Source organism: Motacilla alba, chromosome 5, assembly GCF_015832195.1.
Source record: "Motacilla alba alba isolate MOTALB_02 chromosome 5, Motacilla_alba_V1.0_pri, whole genome shotgun sequence".
NCBI lineage: Eukaryota > Metazoa > Chordata > Aves > Passeriformes > Motacillidae > Motacilla > Motacilla alba.
This window is the reverse complement of record NC_052020.1, coordinates 13,361,750-13,372,292: the sequence shown is the minus strand read 5'-3', so window position 1 is coordinate 13,372,292 and position 10,543 is coordinate 13,361,750.

The window sequence follows — 10,543 nt, the reverse complement described above, 5'->3', positions numbered from 1 at the left end:
GACAATTGGACTTGCTGCTCTTGAGGGTCTTTTCCAACCTGAACTCTTCTTTGATCATAAGTTCTCACTGTGTCTTGGTGAGTGTGTGCTCGTAGTAATGGGCTCAATAAAGTTGTTAGCTCCACCTTGGCTTTACAACCTGAGGAATAAAAGTTAGCAAGGTGATGTTTCTTTCGTGGGATAGGTGGAGAAAAGAAGCAGTGAGATGAGCAGGAAGATCAGAGTTATGCTCCTACAAGTTGTCTGGACTTTGGTGGAGCAGAGTGCCCAGAGAGCAGCTTCTTTGTGTAAAATTATGGCAAATTCTCTTCTAAATAATAAGCAGTAAACAAATATTTTTCCAAAGTCAGCATCTGTCTTTAGAAGTGAATTTGCAGGAAGTAGCTGTTACTTTCTCACAGATTTTTTTCTATCAAGTGTTACCTGGATATTCTACATTTAGAAGCCACCTGCTTTACTAAATGGATGCTTTTGACAGTGATATTTGATTATTTGGCTTGAAAGGTTGTTCTTTCATGTTTCCTTTTTTAAATTACACCAAAGTTATTACTAATTTAATTTTCTCTTTTTCCTGCCTTCTTTGCTCATTATTGTATGTAGCCTGAAAAGCATGTCACTTCTATTGTGCTCTTGTTTAAGGAGGAAAATAGAATTAAAAGTTCCCCAGCGTGCCACAGCCCTTTGACACATGGTCAGAACTCTTGAATTACAATACTACCACTCAAGGTATTTCAATGGTATCACAAGTGTTTCTACTCTGTGGAGCTCTGTGTTCACTGAAGCATCTGTTTTCTCTTCTAAGTGGAGCTAAGTCAAATTCTAAAAGTTGTGTTTCCTCAAAAGTCTCATCTTCAGTTGAAACTCGCATCCGAGCCTACATTCTTCCCTCTCTTTTCTTTTTGCCAAGTTATATAGAAGATTAAACCAGACCTATCCCTATCCAGTCCTTATTTTCTACCTTTGTTCTCAAGTGGGAATAGTTCCTTAAGCCAGATAACTAAACTCACCCATTTTCTCTTCCTTCCACACACCAGAACTGAAGTGTTTGTCACAGTGGCCTTTGGATGTGCAGCAGTGCACTTTTATGTCCAAAGTGGGAATGCTTCTTGGCTGGATGGACCAGGACTGTTTATTTTCTTTTTATCAGAGGGAAGTGAATAAATGTTTTGGCAGCAAAGCCACTCCATAAATGTGTCACAATATGGCTGAGTGGTTTGTGTTTTACTATTAAAACTGTAATTTCTACGTTCCACTGGTGTCCTGTAATGTTAAATAATTACTTGAAGAGACAACTCTAAATATAAGACTCTCTGCTATCTTGTTCACATGGTTTGGACTCGGCCTTGAGCAGGCCAGGTGTGAAACTTGTGTGCTCAAAACCCTTCTCTTATCTCTGCACCTCTCTGGACTGCCAGAGATCCCCTCCCTTCAGCTGACTTTCATGTGCGGGAAAAAAAAAAAGAAAACAGCTTGGTTTAAAACCTGTTAAATTAACCTGGAGACAGCTTGTGGTGATGATGGATAATACAGATTCTGCCTCTTTCTTCCCATTCCACATTCATGTTGCTGATCCCAAACCTGGAATTCTGTAGCCAAGATAGGGCCGAGCAGCTGCTGAATCCTCTCACTTATCATATATATTCCAGATGTTTGCCTGCTGAGGTGAGGATCGTGCTCAGGGGTGATATTACCAGAATGGCCTTTACAGTTTTGTCCTAAAACTGTAAAGACTTTATGCGCCCTTGATTTGCTGTTTCATAGCTGCAGTTCATTAGCAGCCCTGCCGCAAAGCAGGCAGGAATTCAGTGAATTGCAATAGCAATGTTCTTACACTGACCTGTTGTAAAGGGAGTTAGTATATCCATAGAGAAATCCTCAATCTCACATTTTAAAGTATTTCCCAGGTTACAGCAGTCCACAAACGTTTTTAGGAGTATTGCTCTCATTATTCAGTATCCAGTGCTTGCTGCTTTTCACATTGGCTCTCAGGGAAGCTGCTCCAAAGTGTGCTAAATTCAACAGATGTCATCTCACTGCCTCAAATAAGTCTGGGTGTGGTTCAGAGAGTGCCAGGCTAAAATGGTGTGCTGGTGCTCACATTTCATTAATTTTCCTGAAACAGTTTAAATAAATGAAAAAATACTGAGCAGCAGTTGTTGAAAGGTTTCTCTTGATCCTTAGTGAGTTAGAGGTGCAGTTTTGTGAGTTTGTTTTTGGAGTTTACTTTGTAGCTACAGCTCGTTCATTGCTGCAGGGTGATGAAAAATTTTGACAATTTCCACAATTTTTCTGTTACAGAAATACTTGTTTAAAGACATGATGTCCTTTAGGTAAGACTCCAATACCTTTAATCACTTTGTGGGGTCTCTTATTCCTTTATCCAGCCACAGTAAAAAGAAGCTTGAGTGTTTGCAAAACTAGAACCCAAATTTAAACTAACTTCTAAGAGGTAACAAATAATTGTAAAATAATACAGTTTGCCTGCAAGAGTGAGTTGATAGGCTTGTCCTAAACATGTTTGATGTGGAAAGCGTATGACACACAGTCCTGTTGACTGTAGTTTGCGTAGAAATGTCTCATCTCACAGAGACAGCAGAAGGCTTCGCTAAAGCAAGGGAGAAGTCTTCCTTTAAAAGCTGCTGCAGTAAAAGACTCCTGGGACACTGAGCCTGAGTGATTTATTGCAGAGGAAGGAGTTGCACCAGAGCAACACAACACCATTTGTGCTGGGGTTTGGGCGCTCTGTACCTGGGCTCAGTGAGACACTGCTCTTATACGTGTGTACAAAGTGTGTCACACTGGGACATTAAAAGGGAGTAATGTTGCTCCTTCTTAAAAGGGTGTTTTTCAAGTTTTTTTTCCTGGCAGCAGGAGTAAGACCAAGGTATGACTCCTATCATCATAATAGCAATTAAACACTTGACTAGAGCAGGCTGTTTTCAGCCCAATCCCCATCATCCACCAACTAAACCTTTCTGTTCCTTTGCTACAGAAAAAGGAGAAGGGTTATAGTTTGAGGACAAACTAGTTAAGCAGTAAAGCTTTCGTTTGGTGAAAGAACCCAAGCAAAGGTTTGCTGTTAATGGTCCTCGAGTATGAAATGCAAAATCTACACTGCTTCCTAGCCTCTAGGATTTTACAGCAGGCTAAATATGACATTACATCTTGCGGTTGAGAGGGGAGAAGGAAAGAGAAATTGCTCCTGTCAGATGTGATCTCATGGAAAGCAAATTGGTGGTGGAATGGCTGGATTAAAGATAACAGAACCTCAATTTGTGGCTTTTATTTTTTCCCCAACCGCTTTCAGCATTTCATAGTGGGGAATATACCATTCTTCAGTCACTTAAAATAAAACAATTCAAGCAAAGCAAAAGCCTGAGTAAAACTCGGCCTTTGTTTGATACCAGTTTGTTGGAGCTTTTGTAGAGACTCTCAATAGCAAAAATACTATGCCAGGTGAGCACATCTTGTGGAGCACTGCATGGAATAATTTGATATAAAGCTGCAGCCAGGGCCTCATGGGCTGAACTGTGCTTGCACAGTGACTCATGAGTTACACCCTTCTGGTCCAAATGACTCTGTACAACTGAAACAAAATTACTGGCCCTTACAAATTGCATCAAACAGTGCTCAGTGCTGCCCTTGCAGTGAGAGAACAACAGAGATTTATTTTAGGTGCCTGAGAACCTTAGAAATGTCTCTTTTTTTTCTTTTTTTTTTTTTTTTTTAATAGGTTTCTCCAGGCTTTGTATATTACTTTGAAAACAACTTTATTTTTTGACAAATATGAAAGCTGTAGTGTCATCTGAAGCGCAGGATAAAGGTAGAAGCAATTGCCTGAGTGGCCCAGTAGCTCTTGTCTGACATTGATTATATCCTTCTACAATAACTGCTGAATTTTAATCTCTTCAGATCAGAAACCACTTATTCTCTGCACACAGAGAGACTACAGAGTATTTCCTACTGCTAGATAAGCAGATAAAGATGTGGAAGGGGATCAAAGAAACTTGATTATTTATCTCTTGGTATTTATATATTTGGTTATTTATAGGGAAGCAAGAGGAATTCAGTTTCAGGAAGAAATATGAAAAATAATAGGTTTTTGACAGCTTAAACACAACTAACCTTTAGTCCTCTAGCTATGAAAATAAATTTATTTATATTTAGTACTCCTCCAACTACAAGGCTTCTGTAACAAATGTACCATGTAATTACTTATTTTCCCCAGCTTATGAAGTTCCCAGCTCCTCCTTGCCAGTCCTTCTCCTGTCCCTGAAACAGCTATGCCAGCACAATTTAAAAACTTAGGAATTACAAAGTACAAGTGTCTTCCCTGCTACAGGACAGATAATCTATTTATTTTCTCTAAGAGAAAATAAAGGGTCAGTGTCATCCTATTAAAATATGCTTCCTCAGGAAAGCACTTACCAAACTCCAAGAGCTATTTCTTGAAACCTTCAAAGATAAGTAGATCATTGCTCAGTGGATAAGGTTCTCTCTGATTTTCAGTAGGGTAGACAGGAATACAGATGCCATGGACACTTGGAAATTCTCAGGCTAGCTCTGTTTTTTAAGCTAATTCTCAGGTCAGAGTTAGATCTACATCTACATTTTTCTCTTTTTTTGTGCACTGGCTTGCAAGTGCAGTGCTCTGTAGATGTCTCACAGTGGGACAATCAGGTCTGTATGGGATTCCATTTGGTTTTTTTCCTAAATACTTTATTAAGATGGTTTGTGACAAACCCTGTGGAGTCTTATCAGGAGCAGTACTTGAGTTGCTCCTTAGGTGCAGCCCTGTCCCAACTCTGTTTCTGGTGTGTCAGTGCTTGTACAGCTGGCCATGCAGGACGCAGCTGCCCTGAGCTCCCTCCAGGGCACACCTGCAGCCAGTCTGAAGGCACTGTGTCCTCTCCAGATGCTTTCAAGGGACCAAAGAGAAAAGCACAAACACCCTGCCCAAAGGACACAGGATAAGAGAATCGCCTTCCAAACAGAGAGGATTTCCTTGCAGTACCCTTTGAGTGTGCAGCATCAGCAATGAGCTGTATGTGGGGGTGTGAAAATGGAATTTGGTTGTCTTTGCGATGCAGTTTTGTCTCCAGCAGCAAGTAAAAGTTCTTTGTCTTTAACTTCAGGATCTGCAGAGGATCCTTCTGACAGCTCCTCATCATCTTTTTGCCTGAAGAGTTCAATTCCTTCAGGAAAGAGGGAATGGGCTGTGCAAGTTGAGGAGCCTTCACAGCAGCTGGCATGTCCATTAAGCATTGCCCTGCATCCAGCTCTGGTGGGGCTAAAAAATCAAATCACCAGATTTATAGAAAGTTTTGTCAAGAGAAGAGAGCACAGCAAGGTGCTGATTGAGGGTGTCCTGCTCTCCCAGCCACTGAGCACCACAGCCTGCAGAGAAACCCGTGCTGGAAGCCCAGAGCACAGGCAAAAAGAAGAGGGCTGGGGAAGGATGGGTTTCATGACTGCACCCAGTGCAGATGTTCAGTTCCTCTAGAGAAATACCCAAGGTGTGTTTTGCTTTTCCTGGTTTGGCTGTGACCAACAATGCACACGAGTCTCATTGTCCTCTGTGTGTGCCTGAAACTGAAAAGCTTTCAGTTCCCCCTGGTTCTTGAGCAGAATTGCTTTGTCTTCTCCCACACCACTGCTTTGCGTGTCACAGCAAAACGTGTACCTTCCTTTCTTGTGGATACTTCAGATAAAAAGCTGCAGTAGTAATGGTTTGGGATGAAAGCCCACAAGCTAGTGATTCAGAGCAGCTCCTTCCAAATGCTTCTTTTCTGTGCTTCCTTTGACCAATGCAACATTTGAGGAGCTGTAAGGAAAAAAAAGGAAAGACCCTTGTCTGTGGATGCACACTTACTCCAAGAGTGGGACAGCCTGCTCTGTCAGCTTCTGGGCAGCCTTGGGGAGCCATGTGGGAAGTGAGCTGCATTTACACACTGCAAATGCCTGCCTGAAATAAGCTGGAGTTTGTTTGTTTTTTTCCCCAGCTCATAAATGTGAGTGGGTTCTTCACTTTACAAAGGTTTAGATACTGGACTGTGATAGTGCATTAAGGTATTTTATTGCTTTATTGCTTTAAAATGTGCAATCACAATGTCTCAGTTGAAAAGCTGCAATTATTTAAATAGCCTTTAGTCCACCAGTGTTGCCAGATATGTGACTGAGAGTCAGCTACAGCCAGGCAGCCTCCAAAGTTTGTTCTCTGTTTGAATGCATAAGTTTGTCACAGTTTAATAATACAGAAACCATATCATCCAGCAGTTGGGAGTTATCACTTTGAAGTTCTATTGATGCCAGCTGTGCATCAGGCAGGAGCAGGAGGATGTGCATTTGCTGTTTTTTGGGTCAAACTGCATCTCTTCAGCCAGTCAGTTCTGGCAGAATGTGAATGCACTGCCTCTAGTCCCAGCACAACTTTTGCCATGTTTCATAACTACTACGTTGCAATATGTTTTTGAGGGGCTTTGTTTTGTTTTTAAATTTAAAAAAAAATGCTCTGTGCACACTTGGTGCCACCCTGGCTTTGTCCTGAGGAGCCCAAGAGACATGTGAAACATTTCGGACCAGTCTAGACTGAGAGCTGAGCTGTGATGAAACGTGCAGGAGCTGGCAGGGGCCAGGTCTGCAGTGCCACGTCAGGCACAGATGGTTTAGCAATCTCCAGCCCAACTGCAGCTGCCAGGGGACCAAAGGAAAACTTTTTGCTTTGAAGCAAACGGGAGCAAAGGCGTGTGAGTGTTGCTTTTGGGAGCTGGGGTGAAATCCCAGTAATGGTAAAGGAGTATTCCAGTGCTGGCTGCAGTTGTTCATCCTTCCCATTAGCCTCAGAACAAAATCATCTGCAGGAACAGTTTTCAGTGAAGAAATTGTAATACAGTCAGAATGGAAATTTAGATTCTGGCAGCCACTGATGTGGTTGGTAGTGCTTAATGTACAGGAAAGCTTAGCCCAAGAGGAAGACAAGCAGCTGTTAATCCAAAGACTGAGCCAACTGAAGTGCAGCTTGGGACCTGTAAATAATTAATGGATAAATTAATAAAGACTATTATGGGGGTACTATCATTACCTGTGGATTGAACTAAATACTCATCAGGATGGATAACTGGCTGGTTGTTTTTCTCATCTGAAACCAAGTAGAAAGTTAAAATACAGATAGTTAGACTAAGAAATCACACATGCTATTCATAAGTTCCTTCATATTTTATCATACTCAGTGAACACAAATATCTACAGCACTTAACTTTCCTCTTGTTAAAAAGTAAAATGCATAGAAAGAGGGTTTTTAGGCTAAGAATTATGAAGCTATTGTAGTTGAAATCGAGCTGTGGCTTTACACACAGTGAGCACTGTGACACTGAACACAGAAATTAAACTAGGGATAAAGGGAAACTGCTCAAAAATGTAAGGTGTGCCTGGATGGTAACTCCTTATTCTTTGATCCGAGTTCTCATATTTACCAGGATGATTTTTATGAGTTTTCTTGGCTGTTTGTTGGTGATCACACTTCCCTGGGAGCTTCAGAGACCAAGTGAAGCAGCATCCCTAAGCTGGCTTCAATATATGCAAATTTTACCTTTAGAACTCCTGAGGGGAAAAAACTAACAACTTGCATCTGCCTCCAAAGAAGCTGTTTCTTGAGCAGCCTCAGGAGTCAGCATGAGCTGGTGCCTGCATAATCTTGTTTCCTCCAGAAAAAGTACAGGTGTTGCCTTTTTTGTTTCACTAATAGGTAAGACCCTACTCTAGGACTGTGGTTTAAAGCTGTCAACAGTATCTTTTCATGGTCAGTGTCTTGGGGTTTTAAATACCAACTAATCCTCATGCGTGGAGAATTTGCAAGCAACCCCAACATGGGGAAGAGATGAGACTCTTGACTCCATTTCACAGAAGGCTGATTGATTATATTATGATATATGTGATATTAAAAATGCTATATTGAAACTATACTAAAAGAATAGAGAGAAAGGATTCATCAGAAGGCTGGAAAGGAATGAATAACAAAAGCTCGTGACTCTCAGAGAGTCGAGCCAGCTGGATCTTTGGTTATTAAGTAGAAACACCTCACATGGACCAATCAAAGATACACCCTTGCATTCCGCAGCAGCAGATGGTTATTGTTTACATTTCTTTCCTGAGGCTACCCAGCTTCTCAGGAGAAAAAGTCCTAGCAAAGGATTTTCACAGAAATGTCATGGTGACACTCGTGTTGTTCCCCAGCTGTGGTGTACTGCACTCGGAGATAAAGCCTGGAGCAGAGGTGTCTACTCGGACATCATTAGCTTAGGGCTCATTTGCACTTTCAGGGTCTCTTTCAGAAGGAAACAGCATAATGCAAGCAGTGCCTTCTGTAGAAGGGAAAAACAAAAGCCCTTTTGAAACACGGCAGCTGGTGTTTGGCTTTTGAGGGATCATTCCCTTTCCAACATCCTATTTTACTGTGCCACCACTCTGCTGCTCAATCAGCTCCGGAGAGGGCTCGGCAATGCTTGTCTTGAGACTCCCTCTAGCGAGGGAATGGTGTGCGGATGAGCTGGGAAATCCTGGCGGCTTGTAGCCGATGTTGGGGCGCTTTTCTGTGCGCTGCCGAAAGCACCGGCAAGGTCTGCACAGCCCGTGGGGCTGCCGCGGGCTCGGGAGCTCCGCCCGGGGATGCTCAGGGGCCGCAGCGAGCTCTGCCTTCCTGTCCCTGGAAATTCCGGCCACAGGAGTTTGCTGAGGGCTCTGATAAAGACGAGAGCAAGCTCCCTATGATAAAGTGATTTCAGCATTTATTATAAGAAAAAGAAAGGCCTAAAGCAAGGGGACCCGCGGGCCGAGCAGGAGCGTTCCTGCCGAGGATGCTGCAGGGGCTTCTTGAGCAGCGATGTCCCGATGGAGCGGCACAAATTCAGTTGGTCAGATGCCCCTTTTTATCCTGTTTTTTGAATGAGTTTCTTTTTGGATCCTTCACTTGCATGAAGGTTGAAGGCGCTTGATTGGCCCATTAATGTTCTGTCCAGGCTGGCTCGTTTTTCTTGGGGGGTGGTGCACTTCACTTAGGTGTGTTATCATACTCTTGAGTACCGTATTTCTTATGACTACCCTTTTAACCCCTTTTACAATATAATAACCAAACAGTACATGCTTAACGATCTATCAACTATTTTACAACAGTTTCTAACCTATTTTTAACAGCTCAGCTCCATGGCTGATTGTGGGAATCCATAAAATCAGAGGGTTTGGGGAAAGCTGCAAAAGGCAGGGCTCAGAGACAGCAGAGCTGTGATTGGAGCTAAGCAGTAGCCATGAGATAGGTCAGCAGAAAAATTATGTAAGTAGAAAAGTAAGGACAAGGTCTGTATATTAAAGCTTGGCTAGAATAACTCCTTAAGCTGCAGAAAAGTATGTCTAGAGAGATATTAGGAAGTTCTAAGCTTAATAATGGAGCTCTGTGCATTGTGTCTTAAGGCTCACAAGCAGGTACTGTATTTGAAATAAGCAAGCATTGTTTTAACCAATGGTATGTGTGTTTATAGTGATTGCATAGAACCACTGCCAATATGCTTTTGCTTTGTGTGATTGGTCAAAAAACTTATAAAGTAAGTTGTAACATTAAGTTCTTGGTCTGCTGCCTGGGATGTGAACTGCTGGCATCTTCCCATTGTCATAACCATGTAATGAGACTGCTGCTGGGAAATAAACCAGCTCAAGGCACGTTCCTCAGCAGTCCTGTCCTGTTTGTGATTTGTACAGTGATTTGTACACAGCCCTCGGCCAGTGATAAATGTGCCCCGTGTGAGGAATGGCCTCCTCGGGGGGCCCTGCATTTGTGGGTTGGGATAGCCTGGAATGAGCACAGAGGAGTTGGAGGGCTGCCTGCGCCTCCATCCTGCTTTCTGCCACGTCCCTGGTGACAGGGAGCCCAGAAATGGAAGCCCTCTTCTCAGTGCATTATTAACAGCAGTGATAAGATAGTGAGAGAGGGTGTGAAATGTGATATTGGAGGGGAAACTGTGCTTTGTATGCCCTGGCACCTTCTTTAGCAGAGAAATGACTCTGTGGGCTGTTTCTCGGGAGAGACCAGCTGTGAGCTGTTATGTGTTTGAAGAAATACACGTTTGAGTAAATAGAAATTGTTTGCACGGGCACTGCTGTGCAGTCACTCAGACTAACAGCTGCTTCAATTGATGGAAAAGGGGCTAAGAATGGAAAGGTCAGTTCTGGTGTGCTGCTCTATCCCTGCCTTTGTCACTGAAAAATACACCAGGTTTAGAAACGAAGTTATCTCTGAAAAACTATTTTCCCTCACTGATATTGAACTTTACCACACAAGCAAGTAGGTAGGGTGTTATTCAGCACAGTTTTTTTCATAGTATAATTATAAAAACTGTTAATACTGAATGTAACCTGATTCCAGCAAGTGTAGCTTTTAAAGCATTAGGTAACATTAGGGTAACTGTAGATGGTTTTGATATTTGCTGTCTGTGGATGTATAAATAATAGGACTCAAATTCACTCCTTTCTCATTGTGTAAAAAAATTTCATTTTT